This window comes from Muntiacus reevesi, chromosome 16 (genome assembly GCF_963930625.1).
Source record: "Muntiacus reevesi chromosome 16, mMunRee1.1, whole genome shotgun sequence".
In the NCBI taxonomy this organism is placed as follows: domain Eukaryota; kingdom Metazoa; phylum Chordata; class Mammalia; order Artiodactyla; family Cervidae; genus Muntiacus; species Muntiacus reevesi.
The window spans coordinates 3,898,180-3,909,935 of record NC_089264.1 but is presented as its reverse complement, the minus strand read 5'-3'; positions in this window follow the sequence as shown (position 1 = coordinate 3,909,935).

Sequence of the window (11,756 nt, the reverse complement as noted above, 5' to 3'; positions counted from 1 at the left end):
ACAATCTATTTCTTATCCTGATCTAAAGTACCTCAAAAAAAAAAAAAGGTCAAATACATGTCAACATGATTTTAGACACAAAAAGAAAAGTAAATTGAAAATAAAATTTTTATTCTTATAAAATTATTTTACTTTTTTTGTATATCACAGTGAAATGGCTGCTCTGACTAATCTTAAATCCAAATATCTTTATTTTGGTAGCAACCTCTCATAAAATGTGACTATGAAAATCACTGCTGGTGGTTAATTATTGTCAGAGTTGAAATTAGTATTCCAGCTACCAACTTTTTAGGGAGACCATAGTGCCAGAGAAAAGAAGTATCAGATGTTCAGATGGCTGCAATTTGGTCCTTAGCAAAGGTTATAATCAAGTTCATAATATAAGCCTCAATGAAGAAGCAATGTATTATTGAAGAAAAGAACATTGAGAAAAAACTCATAAAAAATGAGCTTAAAATTGGTCTTCATCACTTAGTAATTATGAGTTTGATTCATCCTTAACTATTGTAAGCCTAATTCCTTCAACTATATAATAGAGACCATGAAAACTGGCTTACTTGGTCATTTCAAGTATAGTTTAGAATATCTGTCAGATTTCAAAGAGCTGTGTCAATTTTTTCTCTTTTTTTGGGCTGAGAATCTGTATATTACTTTCCCTTCCCTACCCAGCAAATCACATGCCATCCAAATCATTTTATTTCAAAAAAAAAAAAAAAGATCAACAGATCAATTATGTTGAAACAATTTGCCGATGTCACAGATATAAACTATTAGAAAAATACTTTGAGATGTGTTTATACATTGCTTTACCTAAAATAATATTCTTAGAATACTATAGTACCAAATAAAATGCAGCCTTTTTCGTATCATACTGTTTACTTAATTTTACTTTAAAGGTGGTGTGGCTAAAATTAGTGTAAGATAATAGATCTTGACATTTCCACGTGGTCAGAGTAGGAGGCACCTGTAGGCTGTAGATCCTGCAGCTTCTGAGTCAGCCACCCCTTCAGCCAATTAGGATATTAGGCAATGTGCCCACATTTCTTAAAGAGATTTCTAAAGTACCTTCACAAGTCTCTTCTCCCATAAAGCTCTCCTTTCTGCTGATCTTCCATCATACCAACATCCCAGGAGCATCTGAATTTTTTTGAGCATTCCTCTTCACTTCTCTTTCTCTTGATCCTTTAGAACTCTTTGTAATCGGTAACAATCTTCAACTCTTTCTATTTGCCTCCCAACTCAGGTCCTAAGCAACCACGTTTTTGCTAGTCTTGAAGTGACAAGGATTATATGTATTTACTAAGGTTTCCTGTCAAGGGAGAGAACACACAATTGAGATGACAGCAAGCTGGTGTCCTCATGAGTACTGAGGCTTCAGTTAGACTGAGGTGGGAGGGGGAATCTGGCCCCTTCCACATATGAGTTTCAGCAAGGAGTCTACAGCCAGAAATCTACAAGAAGGCTGTCACTTGACCATGCTCATCTTGAACTCCCAGCCCCCAGGATTGTGAGAAATACATTCCTGTTGTTTATAAGTCATACAGTATGCAATGCTTTGCTATAGTGACTGCAAAGAACTAAGACATGGTGTGAAATAATCATTTTAGGGAAAGGAAAATGAATTTACAAGGAAAGTAAATTATTCTGCTTACTGAACATCCACTTTTAATTTTTGCTTATACATTTTAAGTGAGTCTAATGAGTTTTGTGGTATGTTTCTGTCAATGCTGGACTGCTTTAACTGAATTACAATGTAGATGGTTGGGTTTAACAAAGTTTAGTGTTGCCAGATTTGAATGAGAGAGGGAAAGAGCAATGAGGGAAGTAAGGCTATTTGCAATGAACTGTTAAAGAGCTGGGCCATGGAATCTTCACTGGGTGGGGGATATGAAGTCCTTCGGGAGATAAAAAGTTTTGAAATATAGGGAAAAACAGTGTATTCATTGAATTGAGAGTCTTAATGAGATCAAAGAGCTTTGGATTGGGGTCAAAAGTGTAAGTAGAATAGGAAGCAATATGATTGGAATTCATGGAATTGTGATCATGGATCAAGGTGTAAGATCGTGTCAGTGTCTGGGATATGAATGTGTCAGTACACAGCTGTAGCAGCTTTGGTGACAGTGAGTGGAACCTGGAGAGGGCCGTGCTGATTCATCACAGGAATGGTTTCAATAAGTCAGATGGAGAAGGAGAAATATCATATGATATTCCTTATATGTGGAATCTAAAAAAAATGACATGAACTTATTTATAGAACAGAAACAGACTCAGACTTAGAGAAAGAACTTGTGGTTGCCAGGGGAGAAGGATGAGGGGAAGGGATAGTTAGGGACTTTGGGATGAACAGGACACACCGCTGTATTTAGAATGGATAGCCAACGTGGACCTGCTGCACAGCGCAGGGACCTCTGCTGAGTATTATGTGGCAGCCTGGAGGAAAGGGGGGGTCTGGGGGAGAATTGATACATGTATACATGTAGCCGAGTCCCTTTGCTGTCCACCCAAAGCTATCACAACATTAATAATTGGCTATGCTCCAATATAAAATTAAAAGTTTTAAAAAATGACTTTAAGATGTGCTTTATACCCGTTACCCTCTCCCTCTAAAACTAGTTCTAATTAGTCGTCACAAGGAGAATGAGGCATTCAACAAACTGCTCAGCTTACATACACCCTCAGCTTACAACTCGTCCTTGTTTCTCATTGCTCTTGGATAAAGAGTACAAGTCTAAATAGAAATATTGCCCAGTCTCTACCTACCTTGTCAGCCTCATCTTAACAAAGTGACTCTTCTTGGCTTTACTGTGTACTCTGTAATGCACTCTTAGGATTCTCACTCTTTAAAAATCAGCCCCTTTCTTCCTTCAGAGGTCAGCTCAGTTAGTCTTTCTTGGAACATCTTCCCTAATTTTCCAAACTATCACAATCCCAATCTCCCTGCCTCTTGAATTCAGAAATGCACATTAAATAATGAAGATCATGCACCGTATTTCAAAAAATCTAAAATGTCAAATCATCCCATTTTAGGGAGGATATGGAAAAATATGAGTTCTTGCACAGTTGATGAGAGCATATATAATCCTCAATTCAGGTTTGATACACCATTGAGTAAAAAAAGCACATAAGACACAGGAACACCATGAAGCAAATTTTGTAATAATACTAATGAAAGTGAAATTCTGTTATATGTTACTGGGAAAAAAAAGATGGATAAACAGGTAGATAAGAACCACTAATTCAGTGGTGTGTTTTAGTGGTAACACACACACTGAAAAACTGCACTATTATGCTATATTAAGGCAACTCAGATCATAGTTAGACTGATTTAAAAATTCACCAAAATGCTTAGAGTAAATAATTTTGTGGGTGAGTTTTGGGTGGAGAAACTTCAAATTAGTTTCTGGAAAATGAATTGTTTGCGTTGAGTAGAATTATTAATGGACCACAAACACTCACTAAAAGCCTAGACCTATTTTCTGGGAACTTCCGTTGGCGGTGACTAACTCAGCCGCTTGCTCTAATGCAGTATTTAGTTGCTCCCTGTCACCGTTCAGCTGCTTTCCTCTGGCAGATCCCATGTGCTCACCCGCTCAGAGATGGCCATTCCAGGAAATTGCCTGTCAGACTTCTGAACATCTACTGTTCTGGGGGCAATCTGGCTTTTTCCTATATTAGGTGAAGTCAGCAAGCAGATTTTTGTCTTAAAGAAAAAATGATGTTTTAACTAAAATATCAAACAGGTTTTTTCCGTTAAATAACAAAGGGTTAGATTAAGAATTGAAACAAACAAAAATAGAAAACTAGAATGAATATACATATTGCATCTTAATATTCACCCAGAAAAATAACTGATAAAAGTATAGTCCTTTTTAAATGGGGGAAAAACAGTTAAAGTCAGAGAGGGAGGGGGAAAGAAGGAAAACAGACCTGACTTTTTTGATTCTACTTTGAATCCTATAGTACAAGCATTTATTTTTCTAGACTTGACTGTGAAGACTGAGGACAAGAATCATAATGTATTACAGAGGAAGCTTGGACTTTACCTTTCATCACCTTGGGGTCAGATACTTACCAACTCTATACCCTCAGGTCATTCACTTCTACCTCTAATTCTTTGTTTCCCCTACATGAAAAGTGGAAATAATGAAAACATGTGTTCCCTATGCTTCCAGGGTAAAGTGGGACAGTGTGTTCAGGCACGTGGAAATTATTTACAAATTGCCATGCAAGTTAACATTATATTATCATTGCTCTGGGATTGCATGTGGCTTCCCTCCTAGTTCAAACAGTAAAGCATCTGCGTGCAATGCAGGAGACATGGGTTCGATCCTTGGGTCAGGAAGATCCCCTGGAGAAGGAAATGGCAACCCACTCCAGTATTCTTGCCTGGGAAATTCCATGGACAGAGGAGCCTGGCGAGCTACAGTGTATGAGGTTGCAAAGAGTTGGACGCAACAACACATACACAGAGGACTGAGTGAGTTCCTTCATGTCTCCACAAAAGCTGATGCCACAGAGATGTAGGAACAGTGTTCTCATGGAGGAGAAAATAGAGAAACACAGGGTACATGTCACCAGCAGGGCCCTGGTCAGAACTGCCCTTGATGGCAATTCTGGCTGCAGGGGACTGTTCCTCCCAGAAGCCAACCTCCACCTCTGGGTCACACCTCTGAGAACCACTCCGTCTAGTTAGGGCGACACGTAAAAAGTGGGAGACTGGTCATGAGTTTGCAAAAGCAAGCACAAGCGAATCTATAACATTAGTCTCTTGTGGGAAGTATCATGTTTTTAGTTTAGATAAAGCACAATGGTTTCATTACAACTCTCCATTTTAGTATATGGATAAATATGGTTAAAAAAGTATGAAAATTCAGTGATTTCAGAGTAAGTATTCAAAATACACAAATGACCAGAATTTATTTATCCTGAAGCTCAGCAAAACAGAATCTACCAGTCATCATCTTTATTTGTGGGTATTAGCCATAAAACACCCGTGGCGATTTGCTGTATAAGTGATCTTTCAGATATTATCTATCCCTGGGGTTGAAACATTGATTAAAGACTTACACATAATTGAGAGGACAGAACTCTTTGGGTTGGTCAGGAAGCATGTACATTTAATGTTCTTGGATGCATGTCTTTAGAGTAACAGAAAATCCTAGGTAGGACAGAAATAACTAAAGACAACAGAGAGGGAATCATGAGCAGTGCATACCCATTTTACAAGAGAAGGCCAAGTTCAAATTCTCCTCTGAGTTTCTGTAGCACTCTTTTCCTATCCCATCTCCCATCAGGATAAAATGTATACTGAGTTCCATCACAAGTGGGTTATAAATGAGCACCATACAGATATAGTAAAATGCATATTAACCCCAAAGGATATAATTGACTTCCACATAATGCAGTGATAATAGCAGTAGGAAAGGAAATTTTCAAAAATTCTTTCATTTTATGCTAACATGATGCAGGGTAACTATGGCAACATTTCCTTACAGTCTTAATTTAAACAGTAGATTCTGAAAAAAAGTTCCAAATTGATTACAGAAAAGAAATAGATTCATCATTGTCTACATAAATCTAATTTAAATGAAAGCTTTATACAGTAGTGGAAAGGCTTTATCTAAATTATGATAATATATATTGTGGTTTTGTGTTTAACCTTGGCAACAATTAATTCACTGTTACATATATTTATTCATGATGATTCCTAGGTAAGGATCAAAAGCTATCTATCAGGAGGAAATGGCAACCCACTCCAGTATTCTTGCCTGGAAAATTCCATGGACTGAGGAGCCTGGTAGGCTACAGTCCATGGGGTTGCAATAGAGTCAGACATGACTGAGCAGCTTCACTTTTTCCTCTCCTCCTGGGTCCCTGCCGGGACTCCCCAGGCCTTCACAGTGGTGGGCTGAGCTCTCTCTTCTCGTCTGGACCCCCTCCCTCCCTGGCCCTGCTCCCAGGCTGGCCTTCTGTCTGGCCCTAACCCCCTGCCCTGCCCCCCCCCCCCCAAAAAAAGCTATCTATCATTTCTCTACTCACTAGAATGTATACAATGTCTATAAGACATAAAATTTTAGTATATTAAAAATGAAAGCAGTATTCAAATTCAAAACAATTTTGAATTGAGAATTATGTTTAATCCAAATAGCTGGTTACTGGTGACACCACTCCTTAATTCCATGTGTTCACAAATAAAAGCACCATGGAGTTATGCATTTACACAGAAGACATTTTCACAAATATATGTGTGTGTATATATATACATATATATACACATACATATAGAGAAAGAGAAGTAGTGGTTTACTCATTAAGTGGTATCTGACTGCGACCCATGGACTGTAACCTTCCAGGGTCCTCTGCTCATGGGATTACCGAGGCGAGAATACTGGAGTGGGCTGTTGTTTCCTTCTCCAGGAGATTTTCCTAACCCAGGGATTGAACCCTCATCTCCTGCATTGAAGGTGGATTCTTTACCACTGGGCCTTATATAGGTACAAAATATTCAAAGTGAGAGAAAAAAAAATCACAAGAAATTAAACATTTAAAAAGCTGATAAGTACCATAAACATCACAAAACCTAGAAATATTCATAATAACTTACTTATTTGCCTGACAGTCTTCACATTATAATTGCCATTTCATTTTGAACTATGTAAGAATATGATTATTAAATGTAATTTATGACATTTTTTAGGGAATGGACAGTTCAGTCTTTCTTTTAGCATGGTGATCCAAATTTCTTTTTAAGAAATTTTTAAAATACAGAAGAATTTTAGTTTTACAGAGATGTGAATATGGTTCAGAGTTCCTATATATCCTTCACCCAGTTTTCTCTATTATCTGTTACAATGAACAAATCAATATTGAAACATCATCTTATAAAACTTTTTATTGGAGTATAGTTGATTTAAAAGTTTTGTTAGTTTCTGCTGTACAGACAAGAGAATCAGTTATATGTATACATATATCCACTCTTTTTTTAGATCCTTCATCTTTGTATATATTACATATTTTGGCTCAAAATTCACATAGTTTCTCTCATCTATTGGGCACAAGCTCATTTTGACTATTTAAAATAAAGAGATTCTATTTGAGTCAGACACTTTTGATCTCCTTTCTTGTTCTTATTTGTTCTTACAAACCAGAGTCAGATTCTTAGGCCGAATCTTATCACATTAATAAAATAGGAAGAACACAAAGAGGTGAGGCAGTTTTCCTAGGCACATTTATTTTTAGTGCTTTCTTTCAGAGCTGAAAACACTGTGCTGACTCCACACTATCACTGATGAGTCTGTATCTAGTACGCTTCTGTATATTGTATCAGCATTCTCTATTTTGGAAAACATAAGTGGAAAGGAACAGCCTTGAGTTTCTCTTGATAGTTATAATATTTCACTACAAATATGGATGACTGCACCCTGTGAACTAATACTTAAAATTATGCTTTATTTTTAATTCCTTATGTGTATTAGTATCATCTTTCCATCAAACACAAGATATATACAAAAGTATATTTGCAAAACATGGTAACGAATCATTCCAAAGAACAGTGTGAGTGTTAAAAGCATGAAGGGATGGATGGACAGACTATTCGCTGCTGGATCCAGTTAAATTCTTCAGTCTCTCTCAGACCTATACTAAATGGCTAGTCCAAACAGAAGGAAAAAGAAATTCTGAAATATCTCCTTCCTTATTTCATGCATATTGGCCCAAACTTCCTGATAGCAATAAAAGAAAGAAACCTAAACTCTGTTGTCAGAGACACAACTATTTTCAGAGATTTGTAAAAGTGACCTTGCATAGAACAGCTACTCTATTTGAGGAAAGATGATTCATTTCATTTCACTTCATTTCAATGGTGTTCACTTCGCTTGATTTAACCAATCCCACAATTTAAGAGCAGTTGAGAGTAGCTATTGAAACTGTCATTTCTTTCAAGGTTTCTCAAAATTTCAAAACAATGCAAACTTTTATAGCAATACTCTATAGATAAAACATCAAAAAAATTAAATATGTGCTTTTTACAAAAAGTGGCTTATGCTACTAGCATAGTATTATGTTCAAGGACCCATTAAACAATTATGTTATAAGCCTGTAGAATCACTTTTATTGCCTTCTATAATATGTGATTTATATATCTTACATATTTCTATTTTGCACTGAGATCTAAATGTATTATCATTTCTTAAAACTTCTTTTTTTACAAGATGACACAGTTGTTTTTTTAGTTAAGCTATTGTCACTTTCACTTTCACACACTATTGTAACTACAAACTTTAAATAAGAGCATTAGTAAAGTTTTTACTTAGATATTCATGTTATTCCAAGAAAGGGACCATTTGATGATAATCATCCAACTGCCCTTCAGCTCATCTAATATGACTTCAATTCAAGAATATGCAATCTAGATGAGGAAAATTCACCTGAGATTCAAATTGACCAGTAAGTAAAGCTATTAGAAAAAAGTTAAATTTCAGTTTAGGCAGTCATTTTTGTGCTGATGAAATAATTACCACTCCATAATTTTTTTCATACCATTATCATCTGCTCTAAGATAGAGTATATGGTAAGAGATAGAGACCAGCTGTGAAAGTATCTGTAATATCTGACACAGAGTCTTTATACTTAAGTATAAGGGCTCTCACTTGGCCCCTTTGGGTCATTTTAGGCAATTTGGGATTTTGTAAAGGCCAACACATAGAATAAACCCTTCAGTTATTGGGGGAAATGGGGATATTCTTTTCTTTCAATTTCACTGAGATACAATTGACAAAAAACATTGCATACATTTTGGAGAAGGAAATGGCCACTACCCCCATATTCTAGCCTGGAAAATTCCTTGGACAGGAGTCTGGTGGGCTTCAGTCCATGGGGTTGGATGCAAAAAGTTGGACAAGGCAGAGCACACACACACACACACACTATATAAATTTAAAGTGTACAGAAAATGATTTGACTTATATATATTGCAAAATGATAACCATAGTAATGTTAGTCAACACCCATAGTCTTATAGAGATAATAAGCAGGAAAAAAAAAGGAGAAATGTGTTTTTTCCATGTGATGAGAACTTCTAGGACTTAACTCTCTTAGCAACTTTCAAATGTACCATAGAGCAGTGTTAACCATGGTTATTATGGCATATTTTATATCTCCAGCACCTTTTCATGAAAGGCAGAAATTTTAACCTTCTTGATAAGAACTGAATAATACCATTAGTCTGTAGATATATGTATATAGACCTTATATAGAAGCGTGATCATGGGCAATTAGAAGTAATGTATTAATTTTATACTGCCATGATTGTAATAAAGCAATTGAAATAGATACTTGCTCTTAAAGAAAGCATAGGGTGCACAGTTGTGTGGGGAAAGAAATGTACCAGGTAAGGGGATATGGGATGGAAATGCAAATATTGAGGACTAACTCCAGTACTCTGGGCCACCTGATGCAAAGAGCTGACTCATTAGAAAAGACCCTGATGCTGGGAAAGATTGAGGGCAGGAGGAGAAGGGGACGACAGAGGATGACATGGTTGGATGGCATCACCGACTCAATGGACATGGGTTTGGGTGAACTCCGGGAGTTGGTGATGGACAGGGAGGCCTGGCATGCTGTGGTTCATGGGGTCGCAGAGTCAGACACGGCTGAGCGACTGAACTGAACTGGTTGAGAAGAACCCAAAAAAGCTTCTGAATTTGCTCACTTCAGGAAGGTGCTGAAATCTTATTGAGAGAAATTAGCAACAAATAAAACAAAAATGAAGTCAAAACTGTAATTTGTATGTGAAGCATAGTGGACAGAGTCAATCAGGAAGTCACTCAGTTTCCATCAACGATCTCAGCCAGGGACACCTGAGGGCAAAGGGCAACAGTGCCCCCGGTGGTGAACAGACCTGGCAGCAACCCCAGCGAGTGGATCCTTGGCAGGACTGGTTGACCCATCCTGGATCTATGAAGAGAAGGTACCATCACCACCTTTACCGGAAGCCCAGAAAGCTGTGTGGTGTGGGAAGATAGTGGAAAAAGGAACATGTCCAAGTCTCCAGGGCTTTGAACTAAAAGCGACAGTGCAAGTTCCACTGATACAGCTCTAGGACCAAAATAAAAATAAGCTACTTTTTAATTTATTATTACTTTTATAATCATTCTGAAAGTGAAAGTGTTAGTTGCTCAGTCGTGTCCGACTCTTTGTGACCCCATGGACTGTAGCCCGCCAGGCTTCTCTGTCCATGGAATTTTTCAGGCAAGAATACTGGAGTGGGTAGTCATTACCTTCTTCAGGGGACCTTCCTGAACCAGGGATGGAACCGGGGTCTCCTGCGTTGCAGGCAGATTTTTTACCAACTGGGTCAACAGGGAAGCCCATAGTCTTTCTAGGATTACATTGCAGCAGGATACATAGCAAATAGCAGCAATTCTTCTGGCAATTAAAAACCTTGAACATAATTAAGTTATTGAGGATGTACAAAAATGCTGAAATTGTGAATAAGGATAAGAGACACAAAAACGATATACTTTTACTAAAACTGTGTATGTACAAGTATTTTAAATCTGCCTCTTTTTGAAGGTCCTTGAATAGTAAGAGTTATATAGATCATTCTGCCAAACTTATAATAATTATAATTTTTACAAATTAGAATTTGTATAACTTGTATAAATTCAAATTATAATAATTGCATTTGGTCAGTTCATTCAATAGTGTCCGACTCTTTGCCACCCTATGGACTACAGCATGCCAGGCTTCCCTGTCCATCACCAACCCCTGAAGCTTGCTCAAACTCATGTCCATCGAGTCAGTAAAGCCATTCGACCATCTCATCCTCTGTCGTCCCCTTCTCCTCCTGGCTTCAGTCTTTCCCAGCATCAGGGTCCTTTCCAATGAGTCAGGTTTTCATATCAGGTGGCCAAAGTACTGGAGTCTCGGCTTCAGCATCAGTTCTTCCAATGAATATTCAGGACTGATTTCCTTTAGGATTGACTGATTGGATCTCCTTTCAGTCCAAGGGGCTTTCAAGAGTCTTCTCCAACACCACAGTTCAAAAGCATCAATTCTTCAGTGCTCAGCTTTCTTTATGGTTCAACTCTTACATCCATACATGACCACTGGAAAAACCATAGCTTTGACTATTTGCAAATTTGTCAGCAAAGTAATGTCTATGTGTTTTAATGTGTTTTAATAAGCTGTCTCGGTTGATCATAACTTTTCTTCCAAGGAGCAAGTGTCTTTAATTTCATGGCTGAAGTCACCATCTGCAGTGATTTTGGAGCCCAAGAAAATAAAGTCTGTCACTGTTTCCATTGTTTCCCCATCCATTTGTCATGACGTGATGCCATGATCTTCATTTTTTTGAATGTTGAGTTTTAAGCCAGCTTTTCTACTCTCCTCTTTCACTTACATCAAGTGGCTCTTTAGTTCTTCACTTTCTGCCATAAGGGTGGTGTCATCTGCATATCCGAGGTTATTGATATTTCTCCCAGCAATCTTGATTCCAGCTGCTGCTTCATCCACCCCGGCATTTCACATGATGTACTCTGCATATAAGTTAAATAAGCAGGGTGACAACATACAGTCTTGATGTACTCCTTTTCCAATTTGGAACCAGTCTGTTGTTCCGTGTCCAGTTCTAACTGATGCTTCTTGACCTGCATACAGTTTTTTTCAGTAGGCAGGTCAGGTGGTCTGGTGTTCCCATCTCTTGAACTTTCCACAGTTTATTATGATCCACACAGTCAAAGGCTTTGGCATAGTCA